The 20,809-nt window shown below is 35.9% G+C and overlaps 1 non-coding gene across 1 annotated transcript; it reads right to left on the bottom strand.

Annotated features, from left to right (window-relative positions):
* Positions 1 to 8,319: 8,319 nt before the first annotated feature.
* On the bottom strand, positions 8,320 to 8,426 carry LOC147830702 (U6 spliceosomal RNA). Its single transcript, XR_015448993.1, has one exon. It is a non-coding gene; the product is annotated as a U6 spliceosomal RNA (small nuclear RNA).
* Positions 8,427 to 20,809: the final 12,383 nt, after the last annotated feature.

Below are 20,809 nucleotides of genomic sequence, written 5' to 3'. Positions count from 1 at the left end.
TTGTCTAAAATTTTTTGGAGTGCTGGTTTGGTATTCTTAAAGTTCCTAAGGTGTTCTTCATCATGAAAGTATCTTATTTCTCCATCAGTTTTGAAAGATAGTTTTGCAGGGTACATCAATCTGGGTTGGAGGCTGTTTTCTTTTAGGGCTTGAAATACATCACTCCAAGCTCTTCTTGCCTTGAGGGTTTGCACTGAGAAGTGTGCTGTAATTCTGGTGGGCTTTCCTTCATATGTGATTTGTTTCTTTTCTCTCACTGCTTGTGGAATTTTGTTCTTCTGTTGGGTTTCTGGAATCCCAACTATTATACACTTATGTGTAGATTTTTTTTTGTTGTTGTTCAAGGCTAGTTGAAGTCCTATATGCCTCACTCACCTGTATGTCAAGTTCTTTTTCCCTGTTTGGCATGTTTTCTACCATCACTTCTGTGAAGAGTTTTTTTATGTCATCTGCACTGTCTCCTGTTTCTTTGTTGACTCCAAGCAGTCTTATGTCATTCTTCTTTGCATCACCTAGCAGCTGCTGGATTGATTTCTCATGGTCCCTTACAATTTTAAAGCAATTTTTCTTTTCCTGGTCACTAACTGGAATCTTATCTTCTATATCTGAAATTCTGTCCTCACATTGGTTCATTCTTCTGTGTAGATTTTCAGTGGAGTTTTTCATCTCCTGGAAATCTGTTTGCATTTGTTTTGTGCATTCCATTTGTTTCCTATGTTGGGATTCCATCATGTTCCTTAGCTCCTCTATTTTTTTATCTGTGTCCTCTCTAGATTTATTAATCATGTCTTGCACTATGGGCACAATCTCTGCTGTTATCTGAGAAATAATTTATGATTTCATTTTTTCCAGACCCTCTATTATTGCTAGTTGAGTGAGTCCAGGTGGTTGAGTATCAGATTGTTCTGTCTTGTTTTCCTTTTGGGTTGCTTTAGGTGATCTGGAAGTCTGTTTTTGAGGCTTGTTTACATGTCTTCTCATTTCCACAGTGGTGGGGCATGGGGTGCATGGCTCACCTCCTCTGCCCTGGGAGTGGTGGAATGGCGGTGGCCAGGGAGCCTCCTCCTGGGTGCTGGGATTTGCCTAAAATCTTTTGACAGGGGAAGGGTAAAGATAGTCAACTCTCACTGCTTCCAAAGAATTCAAAGATTATTGGTAGAGGGCAGGAACAGCGAAGTTCTAGCGATTCCTTGAGTTTAGAGATGATTATGATTTTAACAAAAAACTCAGCTCTTTTAAAATTGAGGAATCTGATTTCTGTTAGGATTTAATAAAAGATAATACAAAGCAAAATAAATTATCCTGTTAAAACACAGTGTCTTTATTTTCTGGATCATTAAAAAGTGAAGATAAACAATAACAACAAAAAAACCTTTCACTCTTTCACAACTTTGAAGGTCTCATCCAGATTCTTCATGTCTTTTTTTTTTTTCGGGGTGGGGGTAACTGGGGATGGAACTCAGGTTCCATCAGGTTTGTACTCAGGTTTGTACTTGTGAGGCAAGCATGGTGCCACTGAGCCAAATCCCTGCCCCAGATTCTTCATGTCTTGAACAAAGAATTGAGCAAGACATCCCAAATTAGCAGCAAGACCTAAGATTGATTTGAAAGAGAAAAGATACACTCCACAGGGTAGAGCCAGGCCAGTGAGAAGAGCTCACTGCCCTGAGGGGGCTTATTGTTGAGGCTTTTAAGCCTTTGAGTTTGAGGTGAGATTGAAGGAGTAGTCTGAGGTATTATTCCTGTCAATGATAAGCTTGAGTCAGTTCCTCCATTGGGCAATGGCATTTTAATTTTTTTACATTTGCATTTTGTAGCTTTTAGAGGAACTGTCATGATGTCTAAATCTCACAGAGGTAGGTGTGTATTTGTGTGTGTGTGTGTGTGTGTGTGTGTGTGTGAAGTATCTGCAGTCAGTGAGATGGTATTTAGGGTTGTGGTTGGCAGAGTTGCAGAAGACCACTGAGCACATGCCTGAACTTACTGTCTATAAGTTAAGCAACATGGTTACTTTTTTCCATTGTACTTAAACCTGAGTATCCTGGTCTTGGGTTCAACTCAGAGTGTGGATCTAGTCCCAGAAATTGGGCTCCAAGGCAATCTTTTCCTTCATGCTGTATTTATTACTTTAGTTACCTTATGCCTCAGATCTAGCCCAGAAAGTGGGCTCCAAGGTAAGTCCTCCCTTCTTTCTCCAGTTTTCTTTAGCTACCTGATGACTCAATTTCTCCCTGAGAGTTGTAATCCTTATAAGCTTTTATGGGATGTTGAGGTCCTGGTTGTATCTTCTGAAGCTGCTTCCGCTGAGAGTGGCCATTAGTCCTACTTATAGGAGATTATGGAACTCCATCATCTACAAATGTAAGGCTAAGTGGGTTTAATGGCCTAGGAAGGGGTCTGAGCATGGAAAGGATTGAGTTAGAAGAGGTATAGTTGGAGTCTTCAGGAGTTGAGAGAGGTTGGAATTTCTGTAGAAAGTTATTTGAAGGTGGATTTGTTGGATTCTGGAGTGGGGAAATTTTGTGAGACAAGTAAATAGGATCCAAAGAAAAGTGAAAGAAAAATTTACACTAGTGGGCCAAGAAAGGGAAATTAATCAAGAAAGCCATCCCCAAGTATATTTTCAAGACAGCTAACTATATAGTCCTTGTACTTTTCATCAGGACTGTTGATCTATGAGGGCATTTACAGCTCATTGCACAACACCTGAGCAGTTGGTACACCACTGTTTTTCCAAAGCCATGCAGAGACCTTCCTGTTTTTTACTTAGCATATCTATTCTATACCTCTGCAGTTTCGAAGGGCCTTGGTAGCTCAGGAATCTATCTATTTGATCTTGTAGCAATTTTCTTCATGTTTCCTAATGCATTTTTTCATTCCTGTAATAAGTGTTGGTACCATCTTTGCCATCCCGCTTAACCTATCTCCGGTGTTGTAATTCCAATTTGGCGTGGAAGGGGGAAAAATAACACCCCCAGGGTCCTTTTTTTCCCTGTTTGCTCCATATTGTTCATTGGCATTCTTTCTAGCTTCTTCTAGGATTCTTTGCCTTTCATCTTGGGTACAAAATGTGGCTAATATATACTGTATATTTTTCCAAGAACAATCAAAAGCTAGGAACAAAGTTTGTAATCCATTTGTAAAAGTAGTGGAATCCTTAGCAAATCAGTTTAATCACTCTTTGCCTTGTTGAATTCCTGCCACTGAGAAGCATAATCTGGACTCAGATTGTGACCTTCACCCTTTCAATCTGTTAGAGAGAGGATAGATTGTTAGGTCAAAGAATAGGAGGCTCCACTCAACATATGTCCTGCAGGACTTCAAGTGGACTGACGGTAGTACGGAGGACCTTTCCTTTTTTTTCCAGCTTTTTGCTTAGCTACCTCCTGCCTCACTAGTAGGAAAAGTACTCTAGAAAAAACTTGTTATTTTAATATTGAGAGACATTGCTATTTTAATACAGGGGCCTATATTAGTTATGTATTAGTATACTTTTTGATAAAAAACTTGATCTATAAATAATTCCCTTAATCTTAGCCATGTTAGACATATAAATTGCTTTCATAAAGTTCATCTTTTAAAAATTTAGAACTGGCTGAAGCTACTTTTTCCTTAAACTTTCAGTTTTTGTCTTTTTTTTTCATTATTTTTATCAAACAAGATTCTCAGCAGAATAAAAATCACTTTCTTTTCTTAATTTTCTTTTAAAAATAAATCTTTTTACACCTTTTTTTGTAAAATACATCTCAGTTTTCTCAAAAATTTGCTTCCCTTCTTATTTATAGTTTTACTTAGCATCTATAATTCTTAGCAACTATTAACCAGCACCTTGTAGAGAATTTATAATTTCTAGAAATAAATGCTTTTTCATAACACAGCTCTTGAATGTGTAAATCCACATATATTTAGCTTTAAAAAAACATAAAAATGTTAGGGTGTGTAACCATTAAACATGTGCCCAATATCTAACATTTTAGATAAAGATGTAGGGGATGTGAGATCACACAAGAACTCATCACTGATTTTGGCCATGTTCCTGAAGTCAGAGAACACAATAGGTTCAATACAAGGGCCAAACCATAGAAAAGTGCTGGGGAATCACTTCCGGGATTCATTCATGTTGCCAAAATGTGCACCTAAAAGGCAAGTCAAGGCACACACAAAGTGTAAAAGGTTTATCTGAACTAAAATTAAAATGATTACCTGAGGAGAAAACAGGAACTCTTGCACAGAATAAGGTCTTGAGATGACATCTAAGCTACCTGCTCTCAATTCTGCTGATTACTTATTTTGCTTTTCAGAAGGTTCTTAGTTTGATAATCTCCCAGGTATCTATTATTACTTTTGCTTACTTGTATCTTTGGGTCTTATCTAAAAAGGTCACTGTCAACACCAACATTTTTAGTGATTTCACCTATATTTTCTTATGGTGAGTTCAGTTTCAGATTTTAAATTTTTTTCAGTTTTAGTTTATTTTTTTATATAGTGAGAGAAAGAGGTCTAGTTTCATGCTTTTGCATAAATACATCCAATTTTGCAAGGATCATTTACTGATATTTTCCCCTTCGTGTTCTTGGTACCCTCTTCAAAAATTAGTTGCCTGTGTAACTAAAGATTAATTTCTGTGTTCTTTATACTGTTACATTACTAAATGTGTCTGTTTTTATCACAGTGCCACACTGTTTTTGTTACTATGGCTTTATAGTACATTTCAAAGTCACATATTGTGACACCATCCCCTTATCTCTTATATTGATTCTTCAGGATCATTTGTGATTCCATATCATATTTAGGATTATTTTTTATATTATTTTGAGGAAATCCATTGGTGCTTTGTTGAGAATTGCATTAAATTCATATATGACTGTCTTACTTTCTCCTTGCTGGGACAACAACTCAACACTTAGAAATTAAAGAAAGAGATGTTTACTTTAGCTCACAGTTTGTAGAAGTTTCAGTCCACCATTTGCTGGCTCCAAGGTAGGGTGGCATGGTAGAAGAGAAAGAACTCATTTTATGGCAGAGAGGAAGCTGTGCTGCATCAAGGCAGAACAAAGGATTGACATATACTATATACCCCTTTCTAGGCCATTCCCATTGTGACCCACCACTTCACACCAGGCTTCACCTCCCAACACCACACTCAGCTACAAACTCATCAGTTTACTATCCACTAGCACATGCTTAAAATCCTTCACCTCCAAAAAGACCCACCTATGAGCACATGAGGCTGTGGTAGGACATCTAGATATAAGCCATAAGAGCCACTTTGGATAGTATGGTTGTTTTAACAATATTGGTTCTTGTTATCCATAAATGTAAAGTATCTTGCGCTCTTCCATGCTCTACATTTTCTTTTCTTTCAACAGTATTTAATAATTTTCAATGTAGAGATCTTTCACTTTCCTGGTTAAATATATTTCTAAAATTTTATAAATAGCTATTGTGAATGGAATTGCTTTCCTACTTTCTTCAGCAAGTTCATTATTTATGAATAAAAATGCAACTTTTTAATGGTGATTTTGTATGCTGCACCCTTACTGAATTGATTTATCATTTCTATCAGTTTTTGATGAAATATCTAGATTTTTCTATGTATAAAATCATATCATCTGTAAACATGGATAATTTAACTTCTTCATGTTGAATTTGAATGCTCTGTTTTTTTAAAAAAAATTCTTTCTCTTTCCTAAGTGTCCTTGCTAAGATTTACAGTACTAATAAACAATATTGGTGAATACAGACATCTTTGACTAATTTCTGTTCATAAAGGAAACACTTTCAGCTTTTCCCCCCTCAGTATGATATTGACTGTGATATATATCTATATCACTTTATCTACATCCTCTAGGACTTTAAGGTAGGGTTCTTCTCTATCTAATTTATTGAGAGTTTTTATCATAAAAGGATGATAAAGCCTATCAAATGCTCTCTCTGTATTTATTGAAATGATCATATAATTATCCTGCAGTCTGTTGATGTGCTTTATCACAATTATTGATGTGTGTACTTTGAAACATCTGCATGTACTTGTGATAAATTTCACTTCATCATTATCTTAGTTACTTTCTCATTGCTAAGACAAAATAACTTATGCCCAAAGTTAAAGGAGGAAAGTTTTATTTGGTTCACAGTTTGTAAAGATTTCAGTCCGTTATTGGTTGGCTCCAAGGCAGGGCAGCATGGCAGACAGGTATTGCAGAGGAGAAACAGTTTGTGGCAGGCAGAAGGTAGCAAAACAACAAGCAAGAGAGAAGATAGCCTCTTTCTGTCCCTTGTATTATATCCAGACTGCAAGGATTAGGGTGGTACCAAACTAATTAGTGGGCTGATTTAGTAATCACACACCCTCAGTCCTAGCACTCTTAATCCTAGCATTGCATCATGAATCAATCACACACTCTAGATTCAGCCACCTCTGAAAAAGCCCCCTATGATAGCATGAGGCTTTGTGGGGACAACTAGACACAAGCCACAACCATCATGTATCATTGTTTTGATGTGTGGTTGGGTTCACTCTTTTAGTATTTTGTTGAGAAATTTTGCACTGATATTCATCAGAGATATGTCTATAGTGTTCTTATTTTTTGTTGTATCTATGTCTGCTTTTGGTATCAGGGTAATGCTGGCTTCAGAAGAGTTTGGCAGAGTTCCTTGCCTTTCATTGTTTGAGAAGAATTGGAATTAGGTTTAATTAAATGTTATATAAATTTCAGCAGAAAAGCTATAGGCCATGAACATTCTACATGGGAGATTTCAATTACTGCTTGAGTCTCATTAGTCGTCATCAGTCTATTCAGACATTTTACATGGTTCAATTTTGTTCAAGTGTATGTGTTCAGGAATTTATCCATTTCTTCTAGGTTTTCAAAATTATAGCATGTAATTTTTCATACCAATTTCTTATGATGTTTTGTATTTCTGTGGTATTAATTGTAATGTCTCCTGTTGCATCTTTGATTTTATTTAATTGGGCCTTCCTTCTTTCTTTTTTACTCCTTTGTTAATCTAACTGTAAGTTTATCAGTTTTATTTATTTTTTCAAAAAGCCAAGTCTTTTTTATTAATCTTTTATATTTTTGTTTTTGACTTTATTTTTTTCTCCTTCAATATTTATTTTATATCTTCTTTTAATTTTTTTTTCTTTTCTAAGCTCTTGAAGTGTTTGAGGTTTTTTTTATTCATTCCCCAACCTACGCTTTTTGGTTGGTTAATTCGTTTCATTTACATTCAAGATTATTATTGATAGGAATAAAGTTTCTCCTATAATATTGTTATCCATATACTGCTTTGTTGCATATATTTTTGTTTCTTTATAAGTCCTTTATATTTTATATTTGTGAATTGGCAGTTTTTGTCATGATATTGTTTGATTTCTTTTCTGTCTGATTTGTTTTTTGATTTTCTCTTTGTGTATGTGTTCTTCTAGTGATATATATATATATATATATATATATACGTTTATATGATATAGGCACATATATATTTATTTGTGATGGGAGTTATTGTCATTTTATTTCTAGTTTAGGACTCCCTAAAGTATTTCTTGCAAACTTGTCTGGTGGTAAGGAATTATCTCAATTTCTGTTTATTTGGAAAGCACTTTATTTGTCTTCAGTTTTAAAGAATAATTTTGCTAGGTATATATACTTGGTTGAGTTTCCATTTCAATATTTTAATATTTTATTCAATTGTCTTTTAGACTGTAAGGTTTTTGCTGAAATATCTACTGTATGTCTAATGGACATTTCCTTATATGTGCTTTGATGGTTTTTCCTTGCTGATATTTAGATTTCATCTTAGTTTTGTGCTTTTGACATTTTGAATATAATATACCTCAGTGAAGGTTTATGTAGGTTAAGTCTAGCTGGAGTTCTCTGGGTTTCCTGTGTCTTGAAGTCGATAGACTCTTTTCTTATTTATTAATTTTATTGGTACATTTTAGGTATATAATATGATGACATTAATCATTGGGAATTTGTACCTTTACATGATATATCTTGGTTCTTATTTTTTGTCCCCATTCCCCTGCCTTCCTTTCAACCCCTCCATCCTTCCCTATTTACAAAGACTTTGTTTCCATTTTTTCCTTTTCTCATATTTATTCCTTTTCCTTCTTTCCTTTCCCCTATCCTTCCCACTTCCCCTTCCCCTTTGGACCTTTTCTTCTTATTTCACATTATCAGTTATACATTTTGATCTTTATTTACACTTTTAGTTTTATGAAGGAGAATTTTGATGCTTTTCTCTCTATCATCTTTTGAAGTTCACATAATGTGAATATTTGTTTTCTTGATAGTGTCCCATAAATCTCTTTATAAAATTATGGACTCTTTCCTCAATTTGCATGTCATCCTTGCACAGGAGCCATGTTGACCTTGTCCATATCATTTCACTTTAAGTGTATATGTTGCTGAAGTGAGCACAGATAAAGAACTTTTGGTGAGTAAAGTATCACCTTGAGGAAATTTTAGCTTCTTCAGCATGTATCCAATTAGGAAAATTTTACTCAAGTTAAAAAATATACAAATGTTTTTTGAAGAGGTAAAATATTTAATAATTTTTCTTTTATACTTTATAAATTAATGGTAAGCAAAAGGTTGAGGGGGAAAAAAGATCAATACATTGATGCTCTGAATAACAGGAAGAAAAAATTTTAAGGTTACTTTGTACTTTGTCTAAGAAATAAGAATATCATGAAATATATAGGCTTGTGATCCACAATTCAGAAAAATAAAGTGGCATTTATGGTATGAACTTCTCATTCAGTGTTAAGTATGATAATAGTAAAATTGATGGTCAAGAGACATTCCTACCAAAAAATACTTTTATTGATAATATCTGACTTTTAACTTTGATTTGCTATGAATTTCAAGGCTGTAAATAATCACATGTTCATCCAAATATGGGCACATAATAATTTTCATAACTATACGTAGTTGAGGCATTCTGAGAAAAAAAATGATTATACCTCAGGTGATAGGTGAGGTCCTGGAATTTAACTGTCTGGACAGATAATGACAGAATTCTTGAGAGATGAATCATTGTACATTTCAAAAGGAATAAAATCCAGAACCATAGAGACATTACTAGTGAAAATTATAAGCTCAGTGACACTTGTATTTCCTTTCTTTTGCAGACATTTGTTTATCTTCTGAAGTACAATAATCCAGGTACTTTGCCTTCCTCCATTCAAGAAAAGTGTGTTGATCTTTGTGCAATTAGGCTTCTATTCCTCCTTCAGTGAGCAAGGAGGTATGCTGAGCAGGCCTCCTATGCAAAGTACCAGGTTCACATTCCAGGCTTCCCCTGCTGTTTCATTCCTGTCTGTGTAAGCAGACTGTACCATATGACTCTCAGCAGGTTACCTGGAAGAATAAGGAGGAGCAAAAACACATGATTATTTCATAAAATTGTGCCTTAACTCATAAATCCCATGCTTGCTTTGGGGATAATATATATAACTATTGACACTAAAACTTCTCATGGTTTTCTTGATCATATTCTCAGTATCCGATTATGTTCCAAAGAGTTTTTACACATGATTTTTTTAAATAAAAGTAAGAGAAATATACATTTTAAAACTCTGATTTATGATAACTGAAGTTATTTTACTAAAAATGTTTTAGAAATGAGTGTAGTTGAAGTAATGTTTTGTTTTAAGTAAAACTGGGTATATAGTCTGTTCTCGGATATTTATTACATATCAAGGTAGCTGTAACACATGTGAGCTTGCAGTATCTGTAAAATGGAAACTAATAATTTCTTTTTTTTCTTAAATTCTTTTATTGGTAGATTTTAGGTATACAATATGTTTACATTTTTCATTGGGTACTTGTATCTGTACATGATGTATCTTTTATTTTTTCCCCATTCCCTGTCTTCCCTTCACCCCCCCCCCCACCTTTCCCTATTTACAAAGACTTTGTTTCCATTTTTTCCTTTTCTTATAATTTTTCCTTTCCCTTCTTTTCTTTCCCCTTCCCCTCCCACTTCCCCTACCCCTTTGGACCTTTTCTTCCTATTTCAAATTATCAATTATTCAGGAAACTAATAATTTCTGTTAAATGCAGGACTGCTATAAAATTTTTGTAGACAATAAAAAGAAAATGAATTACATTCATTGTTCACAAATAATTACAGTTTTTTCTGAAAAGTTTTGAAACTTCTTAAAAATAGACTTTTTTCCCCTCCTTTTCCTGCTGTTTAGCAGTATTGGTTCTTTATGTACCACTGTTTACCTGAAAACATATGTTTTGATTATGTAAGTCAGTTAAAGTCTCAGTTTTGTCTTCTTAATTGAGGTATAGCTGACATTGAATAAATTCATAAAGTCAGATGTCATGATTAGCATTGTATGTACACCTGTGAAAACATCATCACAGTCAAGATGGTGGACCTATCTACTATCCCTCCAAGTATTTCTCTATTCCCATGTAATATTTCTGTCCTGCCCTGTCAGGAGCAATTCTACATAATTTTGGGGAAAATTCATTTCACAATTGAAGCTGTGATTAGGTCTAGTTATCTTGCCTATAGGCCAGCTATGGCATGTGGAGACAAAACTTCATTTTCATCTCTGGTCACAGCTAAAACGTCAATGGTCTGATGATGCTGTGTGATACTGCAGGGCAAGATTACACCAGCTGAAAACATCCTGGAGAGGAACAAAATCTTCACCTGTTACATTGTTACATTTGTTACTCCCAATGTACTGAACAACAGTACCCTGAGTCATTTGTTACATTTGTTACTCCACACAAATTTGGGGTCTTTCATCTTTCCTGCCCAGTGCAGATTGGTGAGGGCCAAAGCTCATCTTCTTCTCTAAGTCTCATTTTTCTATCTTTTCTAATTAATTTGCCTTTTGCTGTCATGACTTGTAGGAGACTAGGTCTTAACTGTAGAGGTCCTAGTAATGTCCCCTATCCCTGTTCCCTAAACTACCCATCTTTGGTGTCCTTAGGAACATTGGCCACCTTTCGGTCCTTAGGAACATTGACCAGCTTTTTGTGGATTCTTTTGCATTTTCTATTACATCACACAAATGCAAAGCATTGTTCATTGATCTGCCTTTCTTCATTCAGCAGAAAGATTTTTAAATTTATTACTATTGTAATATATAGTAATAGATCTTTCTTACTATCCTGCTATCCTCCTCTTCCTCCTCTCCCTCCCCCTCCCCCTCTTTCTTCTTCTTCTTCTTCTTCTTCTTCTTCTTCTTCTTCTTCTTCTTCTTCTTCTTCTTCTTCTTCTTCCTCTTCTTCATCTCCTGCTCCTCCTCCTCCTCCTTAGTGAACTCAGACCCTCAGTAGTTATATAATCATACTAAAATTTTTTTCTTTTCCTATTGATAAACATTTGGACTGTGTACATGTTTTGCTCTTGCCAATAAAATTGCTGGAAATATTCATACACAGGGCTTTATATGGATATTATTTTTCACTGCAGCAAATACACAGGAGTAGAATGGCTGGGTCACCTATTGCATGATGTTGAGGTTTTAAAAAAATCTGTTAAATCATTTTCAGAAGTGATTACCATTGTATATCATTATGTGCGGTTTGTAACTGTTCCGCCACAAGCAAGCTCACACTGTTGTTCAACTTTTTCAATTTTAGGTGTACTAATATGCTACAGTTTATAATAGAGTGTGCAATGTTGTAAAGTATGATGAAGTAGATATTTTTGTAGCTTTAATTTATGTTTTCTAAATGACTAATGACATGGAACATTTTTCCGGTACTTGTGTGCCATTCTTATAATATTCTCTGGGGAAGTAACTTCAACTGTTTGCCCACTTTTTAATTGAGTAGTTTTTCTTATTGCTCAATTTAAGATTTCTTTTTTTAAAAAATTCTTTTATTGGTACATTGTAGGTATACAACACAATTACATTTCTCATTGGGAATTGTACCTTTACATAATGCATCTTGGTTCTTATTTTTTCCCCATTCCTAGCCCTCCCTTCATGCCCTCCACTCTTTTCTATTTACAAAGACTTTATTTCCATTTTTTCCATTTCTCATCATTTTTCCTTTCCCTTCTTTCCTTTCCCCTGCCCCTCCCACTACCCCTACCCCTTTGGACTTTTTCTTCCTATTTTGCATTATCGATTATTCATTCTAATCATTGGTACATTTTAGGTATACAATATAATGACATTCATCATTGGAAATCTGCACCTTTACATAATCTCTCTTGGTTCTTATTTTTCACCCTTGCCCAGCCCTCCCTTCAATCACTCCATTCCTCCCTATTTACAAAGCTTTTGTTCCTATTTTTCCATTTTCTCATATTAATCCCATTCCCTTCTATCCTTTCCCCTAACCCTCCCACTTCCTTCCCCGTTGCCCCTTTTCTTCCTATTTCACATTACCTATTATACATTTAGTCCTTATTTACACTTTCAGTTTCTCACACCAGAGAAACTATTTGGTATTTACACATGGGTGTTCTATTGATTTCACTTAAGAGTATTGCCTCAATGTGCATCCACTTAGCTATAAATGTCTCTAATTTCTCATTTTTTATGGCTGAGTAGTGCTCCATTTTATAAAAAAAACACATTTTCTTGATCCAGTCTCCAGATGATGGGCATTTGGGCTGTTTCCAAGTTTTAGCTATTACAAACTGCTGCTATGAACATGGGCACACATATATCACTGTGGTATGATTCTTTTAATTCTTTGGGGAAGATCCCCAGCAGTGGAATAGCAGGGTCAAATGGGACTTCCAGTCCTAGTTCTTTGAGGTATCTCCATACTGATTTCCACAGTGCTTGCACCAGTCTACACTCCCACCAGCAATGGAGCAGGGTTCCTCTTTCCCCACAGCCCCGCCAGCATTTGTTATTGGTTGATTTCATGATATCAGCCATTCTTTCTGGAGTGAAGTGGAATCTCAGTGTTGTTTTCATTTGCATCTCATGAATGACCAGTGATGTTGAACATTTTTTCATGTATTTATTTGCTATTTCTACTTCTTTGTGTGAGAAATGTCTGTTCATTTCAGATGCCCATTTTTGGATTGGGTCTTTAAATTTGGGAGGTCTGATCTTTTTAAGTTCTTTATAGATTTGAGATAGTAGACCTTTGTCTGAGGAAGAGCAGGTGAAGATTTTTTCCCACATTGTGGGTTTTCTCCTCACACTGCTGGTGGTTTCTCTTGCTGTGCAGAAGCCTTTGAATAAGAAGAGATCCCATTTGTTGATTGTTTGTGCTAGTTCACGGGCAACTGAGGTTTTGTTCATAAAATCTTTTCCTACACTGATGTCTTCAAGGGTTCTACCTAACCTCTGTTCCAACTGGTTCAGAGTTTCTATTTTAATATTTAGATCTTTCATCCATTTTGATTTTAGTTTAGTGCATGGTGAGAGATACAGGTCTAGTTTTAATCTTTGGCAAGTTGAAACCCAATTTTCCAGCACCAGTTATTAAAGAGGCTATCTCTCTTCCAGTGAGGGTATTTGGCTCCTTTATTGAACATGAGATGTCTGAGTGTGTCTGGAGTTGTTTCTGCATCTTCTAATCTGTTCCACTGGTCCTCAAGTCTGTTTCTTTGGCAGTACCATGCTGTTTTGATCACAGTAGCTTTGTAGTAGAGTTGCAGGTTTGGGATTGTGATACCCTCTGCCATGTCTCTGTTGCCTAGAATTGCTTTTGCTATTCTGGGTCTCTTCTTGTTCCAAATAAATTTTTGGATTGTTTTCTCAAGGTCTGTGAAGTATGCTGCTGGGATCTCAATTGGAATTGCATTAAATCTATATAGCAGTTTTGGAAGTATGGCCATTTTCACTGTATTAATCCTTCCTACCCAGGAGCAGGGGATGTCTGTCCATTTTCTGATATCATCTTCAATCTCTCTTTTCAGAGTGCCATAGTTTTCAGAGAAGAGGTCTTTGATTTCTTTCGTTAGGATGATTCCTAGGTATTTCAGTTTTTTGGATGCTATTGTGAAAGGAATTATTTGCCCTATTTCTCTCTCGGGGAGTCTGTCATTTGTGTAGAGGAAAGCTATTGATGTTTATGTGTTGACCTTGTAACCAGCTACTTGACTGAATTTGGTTATTAAGTCCAGAAGACTTTTGGTGGAGTTCTTGGGGTCTTCTATATAGAGTATCATGTCATCTGCAAATAATGACAATTTGACTTCTTCATTACCTATTTTTATTCCTTTTATTTCTTTCTCTTGTCTAATTGCTGTGGCTAATGTTTCCAGAACTATATTGAACAAGAGTGGTAATAGTGGACATCCTTGTCTTGTTCCTGATTTTAGTGTGAAGGACTTCAGTTTTTGACCATTTAGTATGATATTGGCTGTTGGTTTTTCATAGATGGCTTCTATCAGTTTGAGGTAGAGACCATCTATTCCAATTATTTGTAGGGTTTTTACCATAAATGCATGTTGGATTTTGTCAAATGCTTTTTCTGCATCTATGGAGATAATCATATGGTTTTTGTCCTTGGGTCTATTGATATAGTGTATTACATTAATTGATTTTCATATATTGAAACATCCCTGCATCCCTGGGAGGAATCCCACTTGATCAGGGTGTATGATCTTCTTGATGATCTTCTGCATTCTCTTTGCCAGTATCTTATTAAGGATTTTTGCATCTATGTTCATTAGTGAGAATGGCCTATAGTTCTCTATTTCAGTTGGGTCTTTCTCTGCTTTGAGGATCAAGGTGATGCTTGCTTCCATGAATGAATTTGGGAGTATTGCTTCCCTTTCAATTTCACTGAAGAGTTTAAACAGTAGTGGCAGCAGTTCCTCTCTAAATGTCTTGTAGAATTCAGCAGTGAAGCCATCGGGGCCTGGACTTTTCTTAGTTGATAAGTTTTTAATTACATTTTCAATTTCATTGGTTGATATTGGGTTGTTCAGAATTTTTAGGTCTTCTTCATTCAACTTTGGTAATTCATATGTATCTAGGAATCTGTCCATTTCTTCTGTGTTGTCCATCTTATTGGCGTATAGGTTGTGGAAGTAGGTATTGATGATCCTCTGGATTTCTGCTGGGTCTGTTGTCATTTCACCCTTTTCATTCCTAATTGCATGGATTTGGGCCTTTGTTTTCCTTTTTCTGACAAGGTTGGCTAAATGTTTTTCAACTTTGTTGATTCTTTCAAAGAACCAACTCTTGGCTTCACTGATTTTTTGTATCATTCTCTTAGTCCCCATTGCATTGATTTCTCCTCTGATCTTTATAATTTCCTCCCTTGTATGAGCTCTGAGGTTGTTCTGCTTTTCTTTTTCTAGAAGCTTGAGGTTCAGCATCAGGTTTTTTAATTGGGCTCATTCTGTTTTCCTAATATGCATATTCACTTCTATGAATTTCCCGCATAAGAATCCTTTCATTGTGTCCTATAGATTCCGATATGTTGTATTGTCATTGTCATTTAATTGAAGGAACTGTCTGATGTCTTCTTTAATTTCCTCTGTGACCCATTGGTTATTCAGAAGTGTGTTGTTCAATTTCCATGTGTTTATGAAATTTTTTGAGTTTCTTTTGCTGTGGATCTCCAATTTCATGGCACTATGGTCTGATAATATACAGGGGGTAACTTCAATTCCTTTGCACTTACTTAAACATGTTCTATGTGTGAGTATGTGGTCTATTTTGGAGAATGACCCATGTGCAGCTGAGAAGAATGTGTATTCTGATTTTGTGGGTTGGAAGATTCTGTAAACATCTGTTAAATTCATTTGTTCAAGAGTTTGGTTGAGTTCTAGTATTTCATTACTTATTTTTTGTCTAGTTGATCTATCTATTTGTGACAGTGGGATGTTGAGGTCCCCCACTACAATTGTATTAGTGCATATATGACTTTTCATGTCAATTAGTATTTGTTTTATATAGTTGGGCACACTAGTGTTTGGTGCATAGATATTTATGATTGTCATCTCTTCCTCTTGGTTTCTTCCCTTTACACGGATGTAGTGTCCTTCTTCGTCTCTTTTAATCAGTGTTGGTTTGAAATCTACTTGATCTGCAAAGAGGATAGCTAGACCTGCTTTTTTTTGGGTTCCCGTCTCATGGAGTATTGTTTTCCACCCTTGAACTTTCAGTCTATGAGTTTCCTTTTGAATTAAGTGTGTTTCTTGTATGCAGCATATTGTTGGATTTTGCTTCTTGAGCCATTCTGCCAGTCTATTTCTTTTGATTGGTGAATTGAGACCATTAACGTTGATGGTTATAATTGAAACGTATTGACTTGTCATTGCCATGACTTTTTCTTTTTGTTGTGTTCTCCCCCTTTACATTTAATTTCTTGTCATGCCAGATGGGTTCATTCTGTTTTGCTTCCTGGGGTTGTTATCCTCAATGTCTGTTCCTAGGCTATTGTGTAAACTTCTTTGGAGTGCTGGTTTGGTATTCACAAAGTTCCTAAGGTGCTCTTTGTCATGAAAGTATCTCATTTCTCCATCCACTTTGAAAGATAGTTTTGCAGGGTACATCAATGTGGGTTGGAGGCTGTTTTATTTTAGGGCTTGGAATATGTCACTCCAAGCTCTTCTTGCCTTGATGGTTTGTGTTGAGAAGTCTGCTGTGATTCTGATGGGCTTTCCTTTGTATGTGATTTGTTTCTTTTCTCTGACTGCTTGGAGAACTTTGTTCTTCTGTTGTGTTTCAGGAATCTTAACAATTATATGCCTATGTGTAGATTTTTTTTTTGATCAAGGCTATTTGGAGTCCTATATGTCTCACTTATCTGTATGTCAAGCTCTTTTCCCCTGCTTGGGAAGTTTTCTGCCATTATTTCTGTGAAGAGATTTTTTATGTTATCTTCACTCTCTTCTCTTTCTTCATTGACTCCAATCAGTCTTATGTTATTCTTCTTTGCATCATCTAGCAGCTGCTGGATTGATTTCTCATGTTCCCTTATAATTTTGAAGCAATTTTTCTTTTCCTGGTCACTAATTGCAATCTTATGTTCTATATCTGAAATTCTGTCCTCACATTGGCTCATTCTGCTGTGTAGACTTTCAATGGAGTTTTTCATGTCCTGGATATCTATTTGTATTTGTTTTATGGATTCCATTTGTTTCCTGTGTTGGGATTCCATCAGGTTCCTCAGCTCCTCTCTAGAGTTATTAATCATGTCTTGCACTAGGGGCACAATTTCTCCTGTTTTCTGAGAAATTATTTCTGATTTCATTTTTTCCATATCCCTTTTTGTTGCCAGTTTAGTGGGTCCAGGTGGTTGAGCATCAGAGTGTTCCATCTCATTTCCCTTTGGGGTTGCTGTAGGTTATCTGGAAATCTGGTTTTGAGACTTATTTATGTGTTTTCTCTTTTCGACTGGGGTGGGGGGCTTTTAGCGCCTGCACGGATTACCTCCTCTGAGCTGGGAGAGGTGGGACAGGGGCCAGGAGCAGCAGTAGGGATGGTGACCAAAAAGCCCTTTCCTGTGGCCTGGGAGCAGCGGGAGGGATAGTGGCTGGGATGCCCCTTCCTCTGGTCCAGGAGCAGTGGGACAGAAGGTGGCCCAAAAGCCCTTTCCTCTGGGCTGGGAGCAGCGGGAGGGATGGTGCCTGGGAAGCCCCTTCCTCTGGACCAGGAGCAGTAGGATGGCAGCTCAGAAGCCCCTTTCTCTGTGCCGGGGGCAGTGGGACTCAGTACCTTGGTCTGGTGGTCTGGTGTCCTCTGTGTCTTTGTAGTGTGGAACCAGGTGGCTACCTGTCTGCAGTGGGGTGTTTCGGCATCTTCTGCACTACTTGGGACCTCGGTATGGTGTGCACAGACCTTCCTGTCTGCAGCAGGCTGATTTGGTGTGTGGGGACCTCGAAGATTTCTTTTTGTAATCCCAAATACAAATTCTTTATCCAACATATGAATTAAAACCTTTTTTCTCCTGGTTTGTGTTTTTTCATTATCTTACAGAAAAAAAATTAATTGTGATGTTTCAATTTTAGAATGGATTTTTGTGTTACTTTTCAGAAATCTTTGCTAGTTCTCAATTCCCAATGTTTTCTTTTAACTTTTTCAGCACTGTTTTATGACTTTAACTGTTATATTTTTAAGCCTATGATATTTTAAAAATTAATTTTGGATACATGTGTTATTAATCTAATTGATAATGATGATTATTATGATGACACACTTGGATATCTTTTCATTTTGAGTCTCAATAAGTAAGTTGTCCCAGTTAGTGTCCAAATTGTGATCCTTCTGCCTCAGCCTCCTGAATAGTTAGGATTAATGGCCTTTGCCAATATGCTCAGCTGCATTTGAAAATATTATTATTCTAACATCATTTGTGAAAGAATATTTTAGACTCAAGGTAAGTCAACAAGAACATAGGGATGTAGATGTAGCAGTAGTGGTGAGGAATAATGGACAACCAACACTCTTGGACATTGATGTATGACTTAATGATTAAGGGAGTGAGCTAAGTGAGTGAAGGGGAATCAAGTGGGTGGGTCAAGTGGAAAGCTTGTGTTTAACTTTTTATGAAACTGTCAAACCATGATCAAAATAGACTCTACTGTTTTACATTCCCATCAGCAACATACTAGCATTCAAGTGCCCTAGTAATTGCTGTTATCTAACTTTGTGTTACTCCTAGCCAATCTAGTGGGTCTACTTTGCTATGAGTCACAATTATGTTGCCAACTTTCATGAAGATAAATGGTGGGAAATCTTCTGTGTTCACCTTATCTTTGACAGTTTATAAGATCTATGTAAATCTTGGTGTTACATACATTCTTTTTAGAGGATAAAAATGGAGGTCTTCTCTACTTAATTCTGAGAAAACCAGTCTTCACTGCAATCTGCTAAGCCCTGCTCATGAATCATTATTTTTTTTACAAACAAAAAAGATTTAGTTTTGTCTTATGTCAAGGACTCAGACTTACTTAAGTTACTACAGAAGGCTAAATAAAGCTGTTTTGTCACAAAATGGAACACTACTCAGCTATAAATGGAACAAATTGTTGATACATGTGCAACTTGAGTGATCCTGAAGGACATTATGATCAATGAAAAAACAAAACAAAACAAACCAATCTCAGAAGTTACATGTTGTACAAGTCCTTCAAAATAAGTGAACTATAGTGATAGAGAACGATTACTGGCAGTGAGAAGTCAGATGAAAACGGAGGGTACTGGTGTTATGTTGGACAGGGAGTCAGAATGAGCTCATTTATGGTGGTAGAATAAATCTGTATCCTGAGTGCTGTGATGATTAGATAAATACACACATAAGATTGATTTGCATAATTATGCATATACCTACAAACATACACCTGCTAAACTGAAAAAGTCCTGTGGTATAATTACCATTGTTTACAAATGTCACTTTCCTGGTTATGCTATTATCCTATAGTGATGGAAAATGTCACTACAGGATGAAATGGGTGAAGAGTTCAAGAGAATTTGCATCACTTTTGTCACCTTGTGTGTGTTCATAATCATTCAAAAACTTGGTCAATTCCACTTTTTTGGATATGTTAAGGTCTTCATTGTTGGTAGGAGCATGGTCTATTTTGAATAAAACAATAAATTCCAAGAAAAAAATGACTGAGGTTTCTAGGTAAAGAATAAATTCTTCCTCAAGATATTTTCAGTGCCTCTGTCTCCAGCCTGTTGGTCCTCTCTACACTTTTCAGGCTTTCTAGTCTTGCAATTGTGTAAGATAGTTCCTTGAACCAATGTCTGACTCTCATGCTTTCTCTTTCTCTCCACACATACACACAGACACAAACACAATTGGTTCTAAATACATTTTGAAAAAATGAAATTACAGGTTGTATAATCCCATGTCTATAAAATTGCAGAAACTGGAAACTAGTCTGTGATGACAGAAAGCAGACCAGCATAGCCAGGGATGAAGGACAGGTTACAAATGTAGTGGTAGATGCTTTTGAGAGTAGCAGTTCTGTTCTGTCTCTTGGCTTTTCCCTGGTTTCATGGGTGTTCACACTTGTCAATACTTATCAACCATACACTATATATAAGGGAATTTCACTGTATGTCAAATATACCTTTATAAAGGGGTTCTATTTTAAAAATCTAAAGTCAAAAAATACTGCCCTTTCATAAACAGTAGCACATGTTCATATGTACAAGGACATTCTAGTCATATTTTCTTGAAATCAGCCTATAAATAACATTTTCTCTGACAAATTTGATTGTAATTCATTAAATGCAAAGACACACTGAGTGAGAAAAACACAAGGTAATTAAATATTCACAAAATAAGTGATAATTATTATATTACACAATTTTTAAATTAGAAGATATCTTGCTCTTTATCCTTTCCTAAGGATAAAGGGTAACAAGGGGATATATATGTGTATATGTATATATACACATATATATACACACACACACACACACGCACATATGATATCTGTATATATGTAAAAATATATAGAATCTTTAAAGGCAATGAAAATATTAACATTAACAAAGAGCATAATAGACACTTTACTGAAAAAATTGTTTTCTAAGATTTTATCCATAATTATAATTAGTGAAACTTTAAATGATATTAATATATAAATAACAGCAGAAGCTTCATCATCCATGCCTGGGGACTGTACAGTCCCTGGGGGGGGAAATTATATCTGCTATTGTGAATTAGAGTATAAACACAGGTACTGGTATTTTTTCCTTTCTTGTTCATAACCAAGGAAAATTCCCAGGGGGCATCTATCCCTGGATTTCTAATCAGGTACAAAAGCATCATAAGCTTTATGCGTATGCCATAAGCTCTATTGCATTTGGACTCTGGTGACAAGTTTGTGGCTTTCCTTCTTCTTCTCTGGGAAAGGGTATAACTAGACATTTGACCTACAC

Source organism: Heterocephalus glaber, unplaced genomic scaffold, assembly GCF_053883595.1.
Source record: "Heterocephalus glaber isolate CG9 unplaced genomic scaffold, H.glaber_assembly_v1.0 deba00000006, whole genome shotgun sequence".
Classification (NCBI taxonomy): Eukaryota; Metazoa; Chordata; class Mammalia; order Rodentia; family Bathyergidae; genus Heterocephalus; species Heterocephalus glaber.
The sequence above is the reverse complement of the archived record's forward strand: the minus strand, read 5'-3'. Positions and strand labels throughout refer to the sequence as shown.